The sequence below is a fragment of the Anomaloglossus baeobatrachus genome, chromosome 3 (assembly GCF_048569485.1).
Source record: "Anomaloglossus baeobatrachus isolate aAnoBae1 chromosome 3, aAnoBae1.hap1, whole genome shotgun sequence".
NCBI classification, from domain to species: Eukaryota; Metazoa; Chordata; class Amphibia; order Anura; family Aromobatidae; genus Anomaloglossus; species Anomaloglossus baeobatrachus.
The window spans coordinates 628,384,515-628,405,439 of NC_134355.1; positions in this window are offsets into that span (position 1 = coordinate 628,384,515).

The following is a 20,925-nucleotide window of genomic DNA, read 5'->3' on the forward strand; positions in this document are numbered from 1 at the left end:
TGCTGGCTTTTTGTTTTTTCTTCATTGAATTGGTCGGTGGTTGACCTCCACCTTGCTATGCACCCCAATTTGGGATGTATTCCATCTGTCTGGATTTTGGCGGTTGGTGACTGTTCACATTAAGTCATCAGGCTTTGTCCACAGGCTATTTACTTCATGCAGCATTTGCTTGGACCTGTCCCGCCCACAGCCATGACTCAGTCATGGGTACGGGATTGAAATAGACCAGGTGAGTGCTGCTAAGAGCAGTTCTACTATTCATATGTGAGGCCGTATGGCACATTTTATAAAAATATTTTAGTGTAGGACTGCTTCAAATGAGATTTGCCGTGACGTGGCGAAGCAGCTCAAGAAATTGCAATTTTTTGCCAAAAATCTCAAAATTTTTTTTATAATAAGTACAGTTTGGAATGTTTAGTGCTGTAGTGCACATTTGGTGCTGGCTTTTTGTTTTTTCTTCATTGAATTGGTCGGTGGTTGACCTCCACCTTGCTATGCACCCCAATTTGGGATGTATTCCATCTGTCTGGATTTTGGCGGTTGGTGACTGTTCACATTAAGTCATCAGGCTTTGTCCACAGGCTATTTACTTCATGCAGCATTTGCTTGGACCTGTCCCGCCCACAGCCATGACTCAGTCATGGGTACGGGATTGAAATAGACCAGGTGAGTGCTGCTAAGAGCAGTTCTACTATTCATATGTGAGGCCGTATGGCACATTTTATAAAAATATTTTAGTGTAGGACTGCTTCAAATGAGATTTGCCGTGACGTGGCGAAGCAGCTCAAGAAATTGCAATTTTTTGCCAAAAATCTCAAAATTTTTTTATAATAAGTACAGTTTGGAATGTTTAGTGCTGTAGTGCACATTTGGTGCTGGCTTTTTGTTTTTTCTTCATTGAATTGGTCGGTGGTTGACCTCCACCTTGCTATGCACCCCAATTTGGGATGTATTCCATCTGTCTGGATTTTGGCGGTTGGTGACTGTTCACATTAAGTCATCAGGCTTTGTCCACAGGCTATTTACTTCATGCAGCATTTGCTTGGACCTGTCCCGCCCACAGCCATGACTCAGTCATGGGTACGGGATTGAAATAGACCAGGTGAGTGCTGCTAAGAGCAGTTCTACTATTCATATGTGAGGCCGTATGGCACATTTTATAAAAATATTTTAGTGTAGGACTGCTTCAAATGAGATTTGCCGTGACGTGGCGAAGCAGCTCAAGAAATTGCAATTTTTTGCCAAAAAACTCAAAATTTTTTTTATAATAAGTACAGTTTGGAATGTTTAGTGCTGTAGTGCACATTTGGTGCTGGCTTTTTGTTTTTTCTTCATTGAATTGGTCGGTGGTTGACCTCCACCTTGCTATGCACCCCAATTTGGGATGTATTCCATCTGTCTGGATTTTGGCGGTTGGTGACTGTTCACATTAAGTCATCAGGCTTTGTCCACAGGCTATTTACTTCATGCAGCATTTGCTTGGACCTGTCCCGCCCACAGCCATGACTCAGTCATGGGTACGGGATTGAAATAGACCAGGTGAGTGCTGCTAAGAGCAGTTCTACTATTCATATGTGAGGCCGTATGGCACATTTTATAAAAATATTTTAGTGTAGGACTGCTTCAAATGAGATTTGCCGTGACGTGGCGAAGCAGCTCAAGAAATTGCAATTTTTTGCCAAAAATCTCAAAAAATTTTTTATAATAAGTACAGTTTGGAATGTTTAGTGCTGTAGTGCACATTTGGTGCTGGCTTTTTGTTTTTTCTTCATTGAATTGGTCGGTGGTTGACCTCCACCTTGCTATGCACCCCAATTTGGGATGTATTCCATCTGTCTGGATTTTGGCGGTTGGTGACTGTTCACATTAAGTCATCAGGCTTTGTCCACAGGCTATTTACTTCATGCAGCATTTGCTTGGACCTGTCCCGCCCACAGCCATGACTCAGTCATGGGTACGGGATTGAAATAGACCAGGTGAGTGCTGCTAAGAGCAGTTCTACTATTCATATGTGAGGCCGTACGGCACATTTTATAAAAATATTTTAGTGTAGGACTGCTTCAAATGAGATTTGCCGTGACGTGGCGAAGCAGCTCAAGAAATTGCAATTTTTTGCCAAAAATCTCAAAATTTTTTTTATAATAAGTACAGTTTGGAATGTTTAGTGCTGTAGTGCACATTTGGTGCTGGCTTTTTGTTTTTTCTTCATTGAATTGGTCGGTGGTTGACCTCCACCTTGCTATGCACCCCAATTTGGGATGTATTCCATCTGTCTGGATTTTGGCGGTTGGTGACTGTTCACATTAAGTCATCAGGCTTTGTCCACAGGCTATTTACTTCATGCAGCATTTGCTTGGACCTGTCCCGCCCACAGCCATGACTCAGTCATGGGTACGGGATTGAAATAGGCCAGGTGAGTGCTGCTAAGAGCAGTTCTACTATTCATATGTGAGGCCGTATGGCACATTTTATAAAAATATTTTAGTGTAGGACTGCTTCAAATGAGATTTGCCGTGACGTGGCGAAGCAGCTCAAGAAATTGTAATTTTTTGCCAAAAATCTCAAATTTTTTTTTATAATAAGTACAGTTTGGAATGTTTAGTGCTGTAGTGCACATTTGGTGCTGGCTTTTTGTTTTTTCTTCATTGAATTGGTCGGTGGTTGACCTCCACCTTGCTATGCACCCCAATTTGGGATGTATTCCATCTGTCTGGATTTTGGCGGTTGGTGACTGTTCACATTAAGTCATCAGGCTTTGTCCACAGGCTATTTACTTCATGCAGCATTTGCTTGGACCTGTCCCGCCCACAGCCATGACTCAGTCATGGGTACGGGATTGAAATAGACCAGGTGAGTGCTGCTAAGAGCAGTTCTACTATTCATATGTGAGGCCGTATGGCACATTTTATAAAAATATTTTAGTGTAGGACTGCTTCAAATGAGATTTGCCGTGACGTGGCGAAGCAGCTCAAGAAATTGCAATTTTTTGCCAAAAATCTCAAAATTTTTTTTATAATAAGTACAGTTTGGAATGTTTAGTGCTGTAGTGCACATTTGGTGCTGGCTTTTTGTTTTTTCTTCATTGAATTGGTCGGTGGTTGACCTCCACCTTGCTATGCACCCCAATTTGGGATGTATTCCATCTGTCTGGATTTTGGCGGTTGGTGACTGTTCACATTAAGTCATCAGGCTTTGTCCACAGGCTATTTACTTCATGCAGCATTTGCTTGGACCTGTCCCGCCCACAGCCATGACTCAGTCATGGGTACGGGATTGAAATAGACCAGGTGAGTGCTGCTAAGAGCAGTTCTACTATTCATATGTGAGGCCGTATGGCACATTTTATAAAAATATTTTAGTGTAGGACTGCTTCAAATGAGATTTGCCGTGACGTGGCGAAGCAGCTCAAGAAATTGCAATTTTTTGCCAAAAAACTCAAAATTTTTTTTATAATAAGTACAGTTTGGAATGTTTAGTGCTGTAGTGCACATTTGGTGCTGGCTTTTTGTTTTTTCTTCATTGAATTGGTCGGTGGTTGACCTCCACCTTGCTATGCACCCCAATTTGGGATGTATTCCATCTGTCTGGATTTTGGCGGTTGGTGACTGTTCACATTAAGTCATCAGGCTTTGTCCACAGGCTATTTACTTCATGCAGCATTTGCTTGGACCTGTCCCGCCCACAGCCATGACTCAGTCATGGGTACGGGATTGAAATAGACCAGGTGAGTGCTGCTAAGAGCAGTTCTACTATTCATATGTGAGGCCGTATGGCACATTTTATAAAAATATTTTAGTGTAGGACTGCTTCAAATGAGATTTGCCGTGACGTGGCGAAGCAGCTCAAGAAATTGCAATTTTTTGCCAAAAATCTCAAAAAATTTTTTATAATAAGTACAGTTTGGAATGTTTAGTGCTGTAGTGCACATTTGGTGCTGGCTTTTTGTTTTTTCTTCATTGAATTGGTCGGTGGTTGACCTCCACCTTGCTATGCACCCCAATTTGGGATGTATTCCATCTGTCTGGATTTTGGCGGTTGGTGACTGTTCACATTAAGTCATCAGGCTTTGTCCACAGGCTATTTACTTCATGCAGCATTTGCTTGGACCTGTCCCGCCCACAGCCATGACTCAGTCATGGGTACGGGATTGAAATAGACCAGGTGAGTGCTGCTAAGAGCAGTTCTACTATTCATATGTGAGGCCGTACGGCACATTTTATAAAAATATTTTAGTGTAGGACTGCTTCAAATGAGATTTGCCGTGACGTGGCGAAGCAGCTCAAGAAATTGCAATTTTTTGCCAAAAATCTCAAATTTTTTTTTATAATAAGTACAGTTTGGAATGTTTAGTGCTGTAGTGCACATTTGGTGCTGGCTTTTTGTTTTTTCTTCATTGAATTGGTCGGTGGTTGACCTCCACCTTGCTATGCACCCCAATTTGGGATGTATTCCATCTGTCTGGATTTTGGCGGTTGGTGACTGTTCACATTAAGTCATCAGGCTTTGTCCACAGGCTATTTACTTCATGCAGCATTTGCTTGGACCTGTCCCGCCCACAGCCATGACTCAGTCATGGGTACGGGATTGAAATAGGCCAGGTGAGTGCTGCTAAGAGCAGTTCTACTATTCATATGTGAGGCCGTATGGCACATTTTATAAAAATATTTTAGTGTAGGACTGCTTCAAATGAGATTTGCCGTGACGTGGCGAAGCAGCTCAAGAAATTGTAATTTTTTGCCAAAAATCTCAAATTTTTTTTTATAATAAGTACAGTTTGGAATGTTTAGTGCTGTAGTGCACATTTGGTGCTGGCTTTTTGTTTTTTCTTCATTGAATTGGTCGGTGGTTGACCTCCACCTTGCTATGCACCCCAATTTGGGATGTATTCCATCTGTCTGGATTTTGGCGGTTGGTGACTGTTCACATTAAGTCATCAGGCTTTGTCCACAGGCTATTTACTTCATGCAGCATTTGCTTGGACCTGTCCCGCCCACAGCCATGATTCAGTCATGGGTACGGGATTGAAATAGACCAGGTGAGTGCTGCTAAGAGCAGTTCTACTATTCATATGTGAGGCCGTATGGCACATTTTATAAAAATATTTTAGTGTAGGACTGCTTCAAATGAGATTTGCCGTGACGTGGCGAAGCAGCTCAAGAAATTGCAATTTTTTGCCAAAAATCTCAAAAATTTTTTTATAATAAGTACAGTTTGGAATGTTTAGTGCTGTAGTGCACATTTGGTGCTGGCTTTTTGTTTTTTCTTTATTGTCAGCAGTGGTTACCTCAGGGATCAGTGCTAGGGCTGATTCTTTTTAATCTGTTTAGCAATGAACTTGTGGATGGGATTGAGAGTAAAGGCTGCTTTACACGAGCCAATCCATCGTGCGATTTCTTTGGCAAAGTCTTTTTTTTTTTTTGTTTGTATCGCTGATAGGTAGTTGTCCATGTGTCACAAGTTGAGTGTTGTTAAACGACCCCAAAGCGCTCATCGATATATTGATTGGCCATGGCGAACGTCCAAAAGGCTTCACACATGTTTTTCTTTGGTCAATCTGTCTTTTGTATGGGCGTAATTAGGCAAACTATACACCCCTCCGTGACGTTGTCTGGATTGTTGCACGCCCTGAATTCTTCTGACCTGCTCAATCCAGTTCTGCTAATGTGGTTGATTGGTTAGATCCCATATATATTGTTTCTCTTCTGCGTCCGTCTTTGTTGCCTCGTGTGTCCTTAGCATCAGTCTTGTTTTTTGTTTGTGGTCTGGTTTATGTCGATTTCAGAGTATCTATCTTCAAAAGGTGGGTTAGTTTTGTTTTTTTATGGTTTTTTTATTGTGTTATTTAGCCGTTCACAATGTGTCTCTTAAGGTTTTTTTTTTTTGTATGTTTTATCGTGTATTATGTTTTTTGAAACATAATAAGGTTTTAGTTTTTTTATTAATTTTTGTTTTTTTTCGTTTACAAAAACAAAAAGATTACATGTTTCTTATAACAGTGTAAAATAAAATGTTCTCATATATTCCTTCACAGATGACGGCTCATCAAAACGAATTATTTTTGCGTGATTTCATTGCAAAATATCGCACATTAACCTGTCTTTGGAAAATTAAATCGCCTGTATATAGTAACAAACGCATCAAACAAGCAGCTTATGCGGATCTGATTAGTATCTATAAAAACCATTTTCCTAATGAGCCTGTGGATGTAAATCTTATCAAGAAAAAAATACAAGGAATACGCACTGTATATAAAAAGGAACTCAATAAAGTCGAGGAGTCACGACGTTCAGGGGCTGCGACTGCCGATCTTTATGTCCCACGGCTGTGGTATTTTGATCTACTTGACTTCACAAGAGATCAAGACATTCCAAGGTCATCAACAAGTATGCTTTCCATTCAGGAGTCACAAAATGGGGCGATTGGCAGCGAACAAACAAACGTTAGAAAAATTAGGACTAATGCACTAAAAAACACTGTGCATGACGCCAAGGCTGAATGTTGACACATCATGACTACAGCTCCGTATTTTATAACAGTAATAACCAATCAAAACGCATCTGCTACAACCAATCCGATTAGATTAGGCGTGATTATTTAAAACCACAAATACGCCCTGAAGGTTTAATGACGTCACAAACAACTACGAGGATGGCCGATTACACGGTGTCACACTTTGCAATGTGTCGTTCATGAAGACTAAAATGAACGATTTTATGGAATTAAACGATGAGTACACGATGGCCGAATTTCAAACGATTAGGCATCGGTTGGACTCGCAAGGAGCTGTCACATGAGAAGATGTCGTTACGAATGACGGAAGTGCGTCACAAAATCCGTGACCCCAACGATGCATCGCACAATAGATCGACTCGTGTAAAGCAGCCTTTAGGCTATGTGCGCACGTGTGCGCTCTGCACCGCACCGAAAAGGTGCGCTTCAGAGCGCAGCTGAAAAGCTCCGTTCTGAAGCGCATGGTGCCGGCAGAGAATGTGCGCTCTGCATGCTGCCTCTCCCTATAGACAGCATGCAAACCGCACGAAAGAAGTGACATGTCACTTCTTAGAACGCAGCGATTCGGGCAGCAGCCGAATCGCTGCGTTCTAATATGCCACGTGCGCACGGCTCCTGCACAATCTCCATAGACTGTGCAGGGGACGCAGGACGCATGCAGTTACGCTGCGGTGCAGAACGCAACGTAACTGCATGCAATACACACACGTGCGCACATACCCTAAAGTGTCAGTCTTTTCTGACACCAAACTATGTAGGATATTAGAAAACGATCTGGAAAAGATGTCTGAATGGGAAAATGCTTGACAATTGAGATTTAATATTGATAAATGTAAAGTAATGCACCTAGGATGGATTAATCCTATGGCTGCAAATACATTAAATGGAAGTAAACTCGAGACTACAGAAAAGGAGAAAGACTTGTGAATTCTGGTTACATGTAAGCCGAGCAGCAGCACTCAATGTCAAGCAGCAGCTGCAAAAGCAAACAAGATTTCAGGGTGTAAAAAAAAAAGAGTTTAAATGCTGTGATCCCAACATATTGTTACCCCTCTATAAATCAATGGTAAGGCCACCTCTAGAATATGGGATCCAGTTTTGGGTTCTACATTTTAAAAAGGATATTTAGAAGTCAGAGTCTGGTCAATGGTGTGCAACTAGATTATTACAAGGAATGGAGGTCTCCCATATGATGAGAGGTTGGAAAAGTTGGTTTTGTTTAGGTTATAAAAAAGACGTCTCAGAGGAGATCTCATTTATATGTATAAATATATACGTGATCAATACAAGACTCACTCGAGAACACTGTAAATAAGGAACCGTTACTGCGCTGCTAGAGATACGACACACATCCAAAAGAGGTATAATGCAAGGTGATTTAATTCAACGCGTTTCGAAGTGTAACCCCACTTTTTCATCAGGAAATCCACCAGTAATCACTACTCATGGTGGATTTCTTGATGAAGAAGTGGGGTTACACTTCAAAACTCGTTAAATTAAACCAACTTGCATTATACCTCTTTTGTATGTTTGTTGTATCTTCAGCAGCGCAGTAACAGTTCCACATTTACAGTGTTCCCCAGTGATCTTTTGCTTCTTCAGCACGTGGACTCTGCAGCAGCTGGTTACAAGCTTTACTTCTAGTTGTGTAATACACAACCCAATAAGGTGAGCACATTCCCTTATTATTTTTATTCCTTGTTACTGGGGGTAAGACCCAATTGCTTTCAATACAAAGGATTGGCACATGACCTTTATGTCCAAATGTGACGCCCTGGCTGGGCCAGGTAGTCACAAATAAGGCCCCACATTACACCTGTCCCTCATAGGTAACATACAGCCAAACATTTAAACCCTAGTAACCCCCCTCAGGGCTTGATGGACACACCAGGGGTCGGAACCAGGTGGTTGGAAGACACCCACCGAGGAGTTCAGACAGCCTGGGGCGGAGAGTAAAAAAGAGTACAGTTTCAGAGTTCAAGTTGGAGAGGTGTGTGGGCTGGAGCTGTGTGCAGCTCCAGCAGAAGAGAAAAAACAATTTGAGCAGGTTCCGGGGTAGGAGCCCTGGTACATTTGGCTAGGTGGCAGACGGAGGTCTCCATCTGCAGGAGCCGGGAAGACGGCTCGGTGGAACCGAGGTGGACCGGGACAGGGTTGTAGCCAGCCGGTACCGACCCGGGGAACCGACTCGGAAACCAGAGCACAAAGGGGGGTATTCAGACCCTGAAGCTAGGCCCAGAAGCTACTGGACTTAGTTAATTAACTGATTGCGGCCAGGACTAGAGGTCCTGTCCTACCCAAGTCCCTAATAGAAGACAACAGCCCACCAAGAGGGAAAAAAGGCCACCGCCACTGCTCAGAGATCCCACGGGCCAGCGTCTGAAAGCAAATGGCTCCTTAGGCGACCACAAGCCGGGAGCGGACTCCTGAAGTTGCAAGCACAGGCAGTCCACCATCCAACACAGGTGCGGGAGAAAGACAGAGACCACCAGCCGGGTGGGGGACCAGACTGCAGCCGGCTGCGGGCACCGACCACCATCACCTTGGTTTACCAGAGACTTGTGTGTTTACTAATAGTGAGTACAACAGCACCCTCCGGTCGCCCATCTCCCTGCACCGCCAAACATCCTCCAAACGGGTCCCGGGGCCATCCCCCCAGGTGCCCCGTAACTGCAGCGGTGGTGTCCACCTTCACCACATCCCGTGGCTGGCATCACGAACTTAACACGGCTCCGGCCGTACATCTACGTGCCCAAACCACAACCCCCCTTTTAGTTGAAGTGACCGCGAGACCCCCGGGTCCGGAGACCCTCGAGTCACCCACTGAAGGTCCAGATCCGAGCGGCTCAGCTGCAGAGCACGGGGCGGTATACCTCAATTTCTGGCATCACAGACAGGATACTTACCCATACACTTACCTTGTGGAAGTGCGCTTTGTATTGAAGTCAACGGTGATCCGTTGCAAGATTTTCAGAATCCGCCATCTTGTTGGAGCGAAAATTCCTGCACAAGGTCTCCTTCCCCGAGAAAGGGCACGAAGCTGAAGCCCCACCCCTGGGAACACGGCCATAAAGAAAAGCCGGAAGTCAGAAAACGAAACTTACCGGCCAGCTAGTGGAGTGCCACGAAAAGACCAAGGGGGGCGCGGGTGAAAATTCTGCGACATGTGAGCAAGCAGATAAAGGGCAGGGACTCCAGGACCTTGCCACCCTTCTGGTTCCTGGACCCCGAGAGAGCGACATGGCCGACCCGACTGGCAAGCCCGTGCCCGGAACAGCGGCCTGGGTAGAAGCCCAGACCCAGCAAATGTGCCGCCGGGTTCAGGCGCGCTTTATCCTGGAGCAGTGGGTGGCCGAGATGGAGGAGCTGGCTGCGCCGTGTGGGCTCGTGAAGTGGAGGCAACCTTGGAGGAGCAGGAGAGCGATCCACGCCCCTATGTCCCACAGGGACCGGCCAACGCAGCTGAGGGACCCGGTCTGCCCCTGCCCGCCATATTGCCTTCCTCGCCGCCCGTACTGGTTGCCGCTGACACCCCGCTCGGACCACCGCCACTATCACCGGCAGTGGAATCATCCGTCCCACCAACCCAGGGGGACCAGCCCGAGGATGCCGCCTGCAACAAGCCCGTCGCCACTCCGGCATCCATACCGGATCCACGTCGCACCAGCGTCCGGAAAGTGCCCCGTCCCGACTTGGACGTACCACCGATCCCTGAAGAGGCCGTGCCACAGATGATAACGGCCCCGGCAGCCAACCCAGCAAAAGCGGAGGCGGTCCCTGACCAGAAGCCAGCTCCGAAGGTAATGCTGGCCGCTCCCAAAACCCAGGCCTCGGCTGAGGCACCGTGGGGTTACTGCTGTCAGGCAGCTGAGCAGGCCGCGACACAGCGGGGTTCCCCAGTGCAGAGAGTGTCGGCCGTCACCGTCTCGGGGGAATTCCGACTGGGCCCGACCCCCGCACGGAGCGAATCGGAGCAGACAGACGCTCCATACTGGGAGCAGCAGCAGCACCAGCTGGGCTGGGAGATCGCTACCCGCGAAAAGAGGAAGGCGGAGGTGCTGTCCCGGACCATCCGGAAGAAGGACATCCTCCGCAATGCCACCTTTCGGGTAAGGAGCCCGACGCACGAAGGCCAGGTCCGACACTTCGACCCCCAACGAGGATGGGGTTTCATCTTCGAGCTGGACCTGGGCGCAGAGATCTTTGTGTCCCGGAGGGACGTCTACCCTCACCTCCCTATGGGCCATCCTGACCGGGACCTGGAACCCAGGGAGTTGGTAACATGCACCCAGCACTGTGGGGAGAGGGAGTGGTTTGCCCTGGATATGAGAAGAAGGGTAACCATGGGCGCTCAGCTCCATGTCCACCCCTCTACGCCACCCTCCAGCCCTGCTGAAGAAGAATACTGAAGAGGTAGCGGTTCCCGGCTACCTTTCTGCCCGTCCCCGTTGAGACCAAGTTGAGGTTCCCGTTTTAGAAGTTAAATAATGACATGGCTGAGAACTTGCAGGCCAACCCAAAAACTATTGGGCCTTGTAAATAGTCCATGACCACCTTTTTATAGTCCTGCAGTCTCCGGAGAGGCTGGTTGGAGGAAGGGCCTGCAGGAAATTGTAGGCCGAGGTCCTGTCACTAGTAAGACCGGTGACGACCCTCTGGGTCAGGGGTCCCCTGGACGTGGGGCCTCTGAGAGAGACTGCCGGGTAAGGAACTTATTACCCGGCCCGTGTGTGCAACACCTGGACCCGAACCCGTTTCCTGAACTGGGGAAAAGGGGTGCTGACCTGGTTTTTAGAGGCAGCATCAGAGCTAGGTTTGCTTGGGTGGGCAAAAATGAAAAGGACCCGGTCCCGTCCCGTTTTCGGTTACTAAAAATGTTTTAATGCAACGTTTAAGTAAACTGCCTCCCGTAAGGGAAGAAAACAAAAATATGCTTAATTGTACAAAAGTTATTATACTTGTAAACATGTTTTATCTTTTTCAGTTCAAAAAGAAAAATAAACCGTTGGTGGTCGGACAGCCCGCTGACGGTCTGTGGTTAACCAAGGGGGAGTTTAACGCCCTGGTCGGGCCAAGTAGTCACAAATAGGGCCCCGTATTACACCTGTCCCTCATAGGTAACATACAGCCAAACATTTAAACCCTAGTCACCCCCCTTCAGGGCTTGATGGACAGGTAGGAGCCCTGGTACCTTTGGCTAGGAGGCAGACGGCGGTCTCCGTCTGCAGGAGCCGGGAAGACGGCGAGGTGGACCGGGACAGGGTTGTAGCCCGCCGGTACCGACCCGGGGAACCGACTCGGAAACCGGAGCACAAAGGGGGGTACTCAGACCCTGAAGCTAGGTCCAGAAGCTACTGGGGGCTAGCTAATTAACTGATTGCGGCCAGGACTAGAGGTCCTGTCCCACCCAAAGTCCCGACTGAAGGCAACAGACCAACGAGGGGTATAAACGGCCACCGCCACGGTTCAGAGATCCCACGGGCCAGCGTCTGCGGGCAAAGGGCTCCTTAGGCGACCACAAGCCGGGAGCGGACTCCTGAAGTTGCAAGCACAGGCAGTCCACCATCCAACACAGGTGCGGGAGAAAGATAGAGACCACCAGCCGGGTGGGGGACCAGACTGCAGCCGGCTACGGGCACCAACCACCATCACCTTGGTTTACCAGAGACTCGTGTGTTTACTAATAGTGAGTACAACAGCACCCTCCGGTCGCCCATCTCCCTGCACCGTCAAACATCCTCCCAACGGTTCCCGGGGCCACCATCCCTGCCCACGGAGGGGTTAACAACTTGCTGCGTAACATCTCTCCTGGGTGCCCCGTAACTGCAGCGGTGGTGTCCACCTTCACCACATCCCATGGGAGGCGTCACGAACTTAACACAGCTCCGGCCGTACATCTACGTCCCCAAACCACAACCCCCCTTTGAGTTGAAGTGACCGCGAGACCCCCGGGTCCGGAGACCCTCGAGCCACCCACTGAAGGTCTGGATCCGAGCGGCTCGGCTGCCAAGCATGGGGCGGTACACAAAGACAATGCTAAGGACCAGGGGGCACAAAGTACAGGTGGCAGCAAGGCGATTTTTGGCAGCTAAAAATGAAAACGTTTTTTGCAGTTAAAGCAGTCTGACTGTGGAATGCCCTACCACAAGAGGTAGTAATGGCAGATACTAGAACAGCTTTTAAAAAAGGGCGGGATGATTTCATCAGTACACTCAACATTGTCGGTTATAGATGATTTAGTGACAAAAAATGTATTGTTGGTGGAGGAAGGTTGCACTTGATTGACCTAGGTCTTTTTTCCAACGTATGTAATTAGGTAACTTTTTTGGCAATATTTTTTTCCAGAGCACAAAAAAAAAAATAGAAATCTTGTAGTTTTCACTCTGACCACTAGAGATATTTTAGATTCATACTTGTTTTTCTTTCGACTTTAAAAATGTCATTATCATCACTGGCAGGACCAGCAACACCTGTATGCAAAGGATCCAGTATTTACAATAGGTGATGGTCACCGACCCTCTGCTATCCTTCCCAACAGCGAGACTCCAGCAGCGTGGAGTAGCATCATCCATGTAAATTATGACTAGGGGACGGCAAACAGCGGCAGGAGGGGTGACAGGAGTCGAATTAGAGCCCGCCCATCTGGCCAACCAAACTCATTTGCATATGAAACGGAAGATTTTATAAAGCTCTTTTAGGGGTCTGCAAGGGGGGCCCAGCAACAAGGTGCACCTTCCTAGAATGCAGCCCAGGAGCTGCAGAAGGTGATATTTTTGGTTTAATAGGGAAAAAACTGGTGACCGATTCCCTTTAATTTCTTAGTGTACAATGAAGAAGGAGAAATGTTGTGGTGTTACTCGGTCTTGCTTGTGTGCAAGATACATCCTGCCAATTCCAAAAAATGGCACGTCAAAAGTTGATACCATCGGAACTATGTATGTTAGGCCTCTGCCACACTCACGTGAAAATCACGTCCGTGTAAAACGGGCCGTTTTTCGGGTCCGTTTTCCATTTTTTAGGTCCGTTTTTATGGTATGTGTGGCCTGCGTGTGTATCCCGTATGCTAGCTGTATGTGCGTGTGGAATGTCCGTGTGTGCGTGAGTGAAATAACTGACATGTGTGTGTGTTGTCCGTGTGAAATGTACGTGTGTGATGCAAAATGTCGTTACTACATGTCGGAAGATAGAGTAGCGGGATGAGAATGAACTCGGGTGAACTTCACTCGACTTCATTGTCATGCCGCGGCTCTGTCTTTGTGCCGTGTACTGATTAGCGGTCACCTGTGAAGGATTCACCGGTGACCGCTAATCCCCCGAGTGACTGAAGTGTCCCCCCCTCTCCGATCCCCGATCACCGGCGCTGCACTGCATTCGCACTGCTCTGGCGGCTTTTTCTAATTTGAAAAAGCCGGCCGCCCATTAATCAATCTCGTATTCCCTGCTTTACCCGCCCACCGGCGCCTGTGATTGGTTGCAGTCACACACGCCCACCACGCTGAGTGACAGCTGTATCACTGCACCCAATCACAGCAGCCGGTGGGCGTGTCTATACTGTGCAGTAAAATAAATAAATAATTTAAAAAAACGGCGTGCGGTCCCCCCCCCATTTTAATACCAGCCAGATAAAGCCATACGGCTGAAGGCTGGTATTCTCAGGATGGGGAGCTCAACGTTATGGGGAGCCCCCCACCCTAACAATATCAGTCAGCAGCAGCCCAGAATTGCCGCATACATTATATGTGACCGTTCTGGGGCTGTACCCGACTCTTCCCGATTTGCCCTGGTGCGTTGGCAAATCGGGGTAATAAGGATTTATTGGCAGCCCATAGCTGCCAATAAGTCCTAGATTAATCATGTCAGGCGTCTCCCCGAGATTCCTTCCATGATTAATCTGTAAGTGACAGTTAAAAAACACACACACACCTGAAAAAATCATTTATTAGAAATAAAAAACACAAACAAATTCCCTCATTACCAATTTATTAACCCCGACAAAGCCCTCCATGTCCGGCGTAATCCACGGACCTCCAGCGTCGCTTCCAGCTCTGCTGCATGGAGGTGACAGGAGCAGCAGAAGACACCGCCGCTACGGTCACCTCCACGCAGCTAATGAAGACAGCCGCGCGATCAGCTGCTGTCACTGAGGTTACCCGTGGCCACCGCTGGATCCAGCGGTGGCCGCGAGTTACCTGACTGACAGCAGCTGATCGCGCTACTCATCTCATTAGCTGCGTGGAGCTGACAGGAGCGGCGGTGTCTTCTGCTGCTCCTGTCACCTGCATGCAGCAGAGCTGGAAGCGACGCTGGAGGTCCGTGGATTACGCCGGACATGGAGGGCTTTGTCGGGGTTAATAAATTGGTAATGAGGGAATTTGTTTGTGTTTTTTATTTCTAATAAATGATTTTTTCAGGTGTGTGTGTGTGTTTTTTAACTGTCACTTACAGATTAATCATGGAAGGAATCTCGGGGAGACGCCTGACATGATTAATCTAGGACTTATTGGCAGCTATGGGCTGCCAATAAATCCTTATTACCCCGATTTGCCAACGCACCAGTGCAAATCGGGAAGAGCCGGGTACAGCCCCAGAACTGTCGCATATAATGTATGCGGCAATTCTGGGCGGCTGCTGACTGATATTGTTAGGGTGGGGGCTCCCCATAACGTGGAGCTCCCCATCCTGAGAATACCAGCCTTCAGCCGTATGGCTTTATCATCTGGCTGGTATTAAAATGGGGGGGGACCGCACGCCGTTTTTTTAAATTATTTATTTATTTCTTTTACTGCACAGTTTAGACACGCCCACCGGCTGCTGTGATTGGGTGCAGTGAGACACCTGTCACTCAGCGTGGTGGGCGTGTGTGACTGCAACCAATCACAGGCGCCGGTGGGCGGGTAAAGCAGGGAATACGAGATTGATTAATGGGCGGCCGGCTTTTTCAAATTAGAAAAAGCCGCCGAAGTTTTTATAACAGCCGTGCAGCGCCGCACCGGAGATCGGGGAACGGTAAGTATGAGAGAGGGGAGGGGAACTGACCGACAGACAGCTAGAGGGACAGATAAGACAGAGAGACCGACCGATAGACATAGAGACCGACCGACGGACTGAGGGAGAGAACGAAACAGAAAAAGAAAAAAGACCGACATCACATGAAAAAAGCACAAAACGTACAAGGAACAAACAGAGATGCGTCCGTGTCACTCGGACGTGCGCACAGACCCATTGACTTTCATTGGCTCCGTGCTGGGTGTTGTGTGCAGAAAACGGACATGCTGGCGTGCAAAACGCACACAGGTACGGATCACGGACACGGACAAACGGACATGCATCAAAAACGCACGTGGAGCTTTTATCATACAATAACATTGGTGCACGTTTGGCCGTGTCTCCGGTATACACGGAAACGGACCAAACACGCACGTGTTTCACGGATGTGTGTTTCAGCCCTTACAAGTAGTCCTGTGTCTATGATGATTAGGAATAATCTCATAAAAATGTATTAAATGCATATATGTGACTTGGCATGACTCCGCAAGTTTCTATTAAAGCATATTGTTTTAACTTTCCATAAAGAAAGCTGCCAGACACTAGTTTGGCAGGAATCTAAGTGTGTACCAGACTACCTGTTTGAGTCTCCTTTTGTTCCTCCGACATTTACCTACACCACGTTGCTTGATCCTTATCAAAGCAAAAAATCCTTATCATAGCAAACAACTTGCACGATTTCTCTTAATTTTTTTAAACAGTATATGATGTGAAAAAAAGAAATTGCCAAATTTTATATATATATATAATTTGGCAATTTCTTTTTATATATATATATATATATATATATATATATATATATATATATATATATATATATATATATATATGTATGTGTATATATATACATATATATATATATATATATATACATACACTGTATATATATATATATATATATATATATATATATATATATATATATATATATATATATTTTTTATCCCTTGCTCATTTTGTAAGTTTGCCCACTGACAAATATTTGAACAGTCTCTAACTTTAAGGCTAGGTTAATTTTAACTGAGAGATAGAATATCCAAAATAAAATCAAGAAAATCACATTGTATAAATTATAAATATGTTTGAATTTTGCATAGAAAAATAAGTATTTGATCCCTCTGGCAAACAAGACTTAATACTTGGTGGCAAAACCCTAGTTGGCAGCACAGCAGTCAGACTTTTTTTAGTTGTTGATGAGGTTTGCGCACATGTCAGGAGGAATTTTGGACCCCTCCACTTTGCAGATCACCTCTAAATCATTAAGATTTTGAGGCTGTTGCTTGGCAACTCTGAGATTCAGCTCCTCCATAAGGTTTCTATGGGATTAAAGTCTGGAGACTGGATAGGCCACTCCATGACCTTAATGTGCTTCTTTTTGAGTAACTCATTTGCTGCCTTGGCTGTATGTTTTTGGGTCATTGTCATGCTGGAAGACCCAGCTGTGACACATTTTTAATGTCCTGGTGGAGGGAAGGAGGTTGCCAATCAGGATTTTACAGTACATGGCTCCATCCATTGTCCCATTGATGCGATGAAGTAATCCTGTGCCCTTAGCAGAGAAACACCCCCAAAACATAATGTTTACACCTCCATGCTTGACAGTGGGGATGGTGTTCTTTGAGTCATAAGCAGCATTTCTGTTCCTCCAAACACGGTGAGTTGATTTAAGGCCAAAAAGCTCAACTTTTGTCACATCTGACCACAGCACCTTCTCCCAATCACACTCAGAATCATCCAGGTGTTCATGGGCAAACTTCAGACGGGCTGGCTGCACATGGGACTTCTTGAGCAGTGGGACTTTGCGGGCACTTCAGGATTTTAATCCATTACGGTGTAATGTGTTACCAATGGTTTTCTTGGTGAAAGTGGTCCCAGCTGCCTTGAGATCATTAACAAGTTTCCCCTTTGTAGTTTTAGGCTGATCTCTCACCTTTCTCATGACCCTGGATACCAGAGGAGGTGAGATTTTGCATGGAGCCCCAGGTCGATTTAGGTTGACACTCAGTTTGTATTTCTTCCATTTTCTTCATATTGCACCAACAGTTGTCTCCTTCTCACCCAGCGTCTTGCTTATAGTTTTGTAGCCCATTCCAGCCTTGTGCAGGTCTATGATCTTGTTCCTGAAATCCTTAGAAAGCTCCTTGGTCTTGTCCATGTTGTAGAGGTTAGAGTATGACTGATTAATTGAGTCTGTGGACAGACGTCTTATATACGGCTGAAAATTTTGAACAGCTCACTTTAATGCAGGTAATGAGTTGATTAGGAGCGTCTAAGTGTCTGTAGGAGCCAGAACTGATAATGGTTTGTAGGGGATCAAATACTTATTTCGCTTGGCAAAATACAAATACATTTTTATAATTTATACAATGTGATTTTTTGGATTTTATTTTGGATATTCTATCTCTCACTGTTAAAATTAACCTACCCTTAAAATTACAGATTGTTCATGTCTATGTCAGTGTGCAAACTTACAAAATCAGCAAGGGATCAAATAATTATTTCCTTCACTGTGTGACATATATATATATGATACGTACAGTATGATTATATCTAACGACCATCAATATGAAAATAACTTTTATGCTTTTATGCAACACAAGACTAAAATGTCCTAATTTCAACTTGGCCAAGTCCATAGACATTGCATAATTCTGCAGCCTCTTGTTGTCTCTTCTCTGCCTAGTTTACAGTATGTCTATGCTGTCTACGCCTAGGCATCCTTTTCTAACCAGGAATAAATGTAGCATTTTACAGAGAACCTGTTCACAGCAGCCAACCAAAAGCCCAACATAGTAAGAGGAAACAAACATAAGCAATATAAAGTATTTAATACCACATAATAAGGCTAGGGTCAGATGGCTGTATATTCTCTCATCCGAAAGCATTGGGACGATTATGCAAATCAAATTCTAAGTTTAATCACAGCATGATCAAAGTGTGGTCCAATTCTCTCGTATAAGGAGGAGATGGCGAAAAAAATTCTCCTCCTGCATTCTGTGAGTCCATGAAAATCGGACTGCACCCAGATGTTATCCGAGTGCAGTCCAATGTTTTCAATAGACCTATTCATTACATGGTGGAGTGTAATCAGATAATTGGATCCTACTGCAGACATGCTGCGATTTCGGCCTCAGACCGGTTCAGAAAAAAAAATCGGGCATGCACTCGGCCTCATAGATATCATTGGTTCGAATCTGAAGCTACGTTTTGTCGGATCGCACTCACACAGAAGTTACGGTAGGGTGATCGAATACCTAAGGATGGTAAGGGTCATCACTTTACAGGTGGCTATTAATCACATATGCCTTTTACGATAATGCTGTGGAAAGAGTACTATGTATGACAAAGAAGTGGATTGGATTACAATAAAAGAACATTTTCCCCTTACAAGTTATTAAAATAATTATAACTTCGTATTACTGCTTCAGTGCAACGTCTGGGTGATTTAGGTGATACTTTTTTTTTTCTTTCTTCTACCAAAATGGTCCAAAAGTCACTTTTATTGCTGTGTGATCAAATTATAGAGGTGAGATCACTGAACAATCAAACTCTTAGTTAATATTAGCTGAATTGCAAAAATGTGTTAGGAACAAAAGGTGAAAATGAACTGCAAAATAATTCTGAATAATAAGGCATTAAGTCTTCGGGAACTATTTGGCCTCCTAAACCGCAATTTTTACAAAAACTACTAATCTTAGTTTAATTTCCACACCCTGTAACATTCTAATTGTGATCTGTAAGACAGTCTGTTCTATCTATTCTAAATATACAGTCATGGCCGAAAGCGTTGGCACCTTTGAAATTGTTCCATAAATGAAAGTATTTACTCGAGAAAATTATTGCAATTATACTTAATTTCTTATATATATGTTTATTTCCTTTGTGTGCATTGGAACAACATGAAAAAAGGCAAATTGAACATAATATAAAATAAAACCCTTAAAATTAGCAGGACAATATTGTTGGCACCCTCGATTTAATATTGGGTTGCACGCCATTTAGAATAAATAACTGCAATCTTTCGGTTCTTATAACATCAGCAAGCTTCATACACCTCTGAACTGGAATTTTACACCACTCTTCTTTTGCAAACTGTTCCAGGTCTCTAAAATATGAAGAGTGCCTTCACCTAAGAGCAATTTTAAGATTTCTCCACAGGTGTTCAATGGGATTTAGATCCAGACTCATTGTTGGCCACTTCTTCTCCAGTGCTTTGGTTCAATCCATTTTTGGGTGCTTCTTGAACTTTATTTAGGGATATAGTCCTGCTGGAAGACTCATGACCTAGAACAAGAACCCAGATTTCTGACACTTGGCACTACATTGCAAAACACAGGCGATCCTTAGTCAAGGCACCCAGTGTCAGAGGAAACAAAACAACCCCCCAAATAACTTTAAACTGCTACTATATTTGACTGTAGGTACTGTGTTCCTTTTTGTGTAGGCCTCATTCCGCTTTTGGTAAACCGTTGAATGACGTGCTTTACCAAAAGGCTCTGTCTTGGTCTCATGTGTCCACTAGACTCTTTCCCAGAAGGATTTTGGCTTACACACACATATATTTTGTAAAACAGCAGTCTAGCTTTTTTATGTCTCCAGCATCTTTTCAGTAGTTCTGCGTCCCACAAATGTTCTTCTGTGTGATCCAAACACCTCAAACTTCGATTCGTCTGTCCATAACACTTTTTCCAATCTTCCTCTGTCCAATGTCTGTGTTCTTTTGCCCATATTAATCTTTTACTTTTATTAGCCAGTCTCAGATATGGATTTTTCTTTGGCACACTGCCCTGAAGGCCAGCACCCTGGAGTCCACTCTTCACTGTAGATGTTGACACTGGCATTTTGCGGGTAATATTTAAAGAAGCCACCAGTTGAGGAACTGTGAGGCATCAATTTCTCAAACTAGAGACTCTAATGTACTAGTCATGTAGATCAGTTGTGCAGCGCGGCCTCCCACTTCTCTTTCTACTCTGGTTAGAGCCTCTTTGTGCTCTCCTCTAAAGGGACTAGTACACACCGTTGAAGGAAATCTTCAGTTTCTTGGCATTTTCTCACATGGCATATCCTTAATTTCTAAGAACAATAATAGACTGTCGAGTCTCACATGAAAGTTCTCTTTTTCTGGCCATTTTGAGAGTTTAATGTAACTAACAAATGTAATGCTCCAGATTGTCAACTAACTCAAAGGAAGGTCAGTTTTATAGCTTCTCTAATCAGCAAAACTGTTTTCAGCTGTGCTAACATACTTGCAAAAGGGTTTCAAGGGATTTCTAAACATCCATTAGCCTTCTAACACAGTTAACAAACACAATGTACCATTAGAGCACTGGAGTGGTGGTTGTTGAAAATGGGCCTCTATACACCTACAGT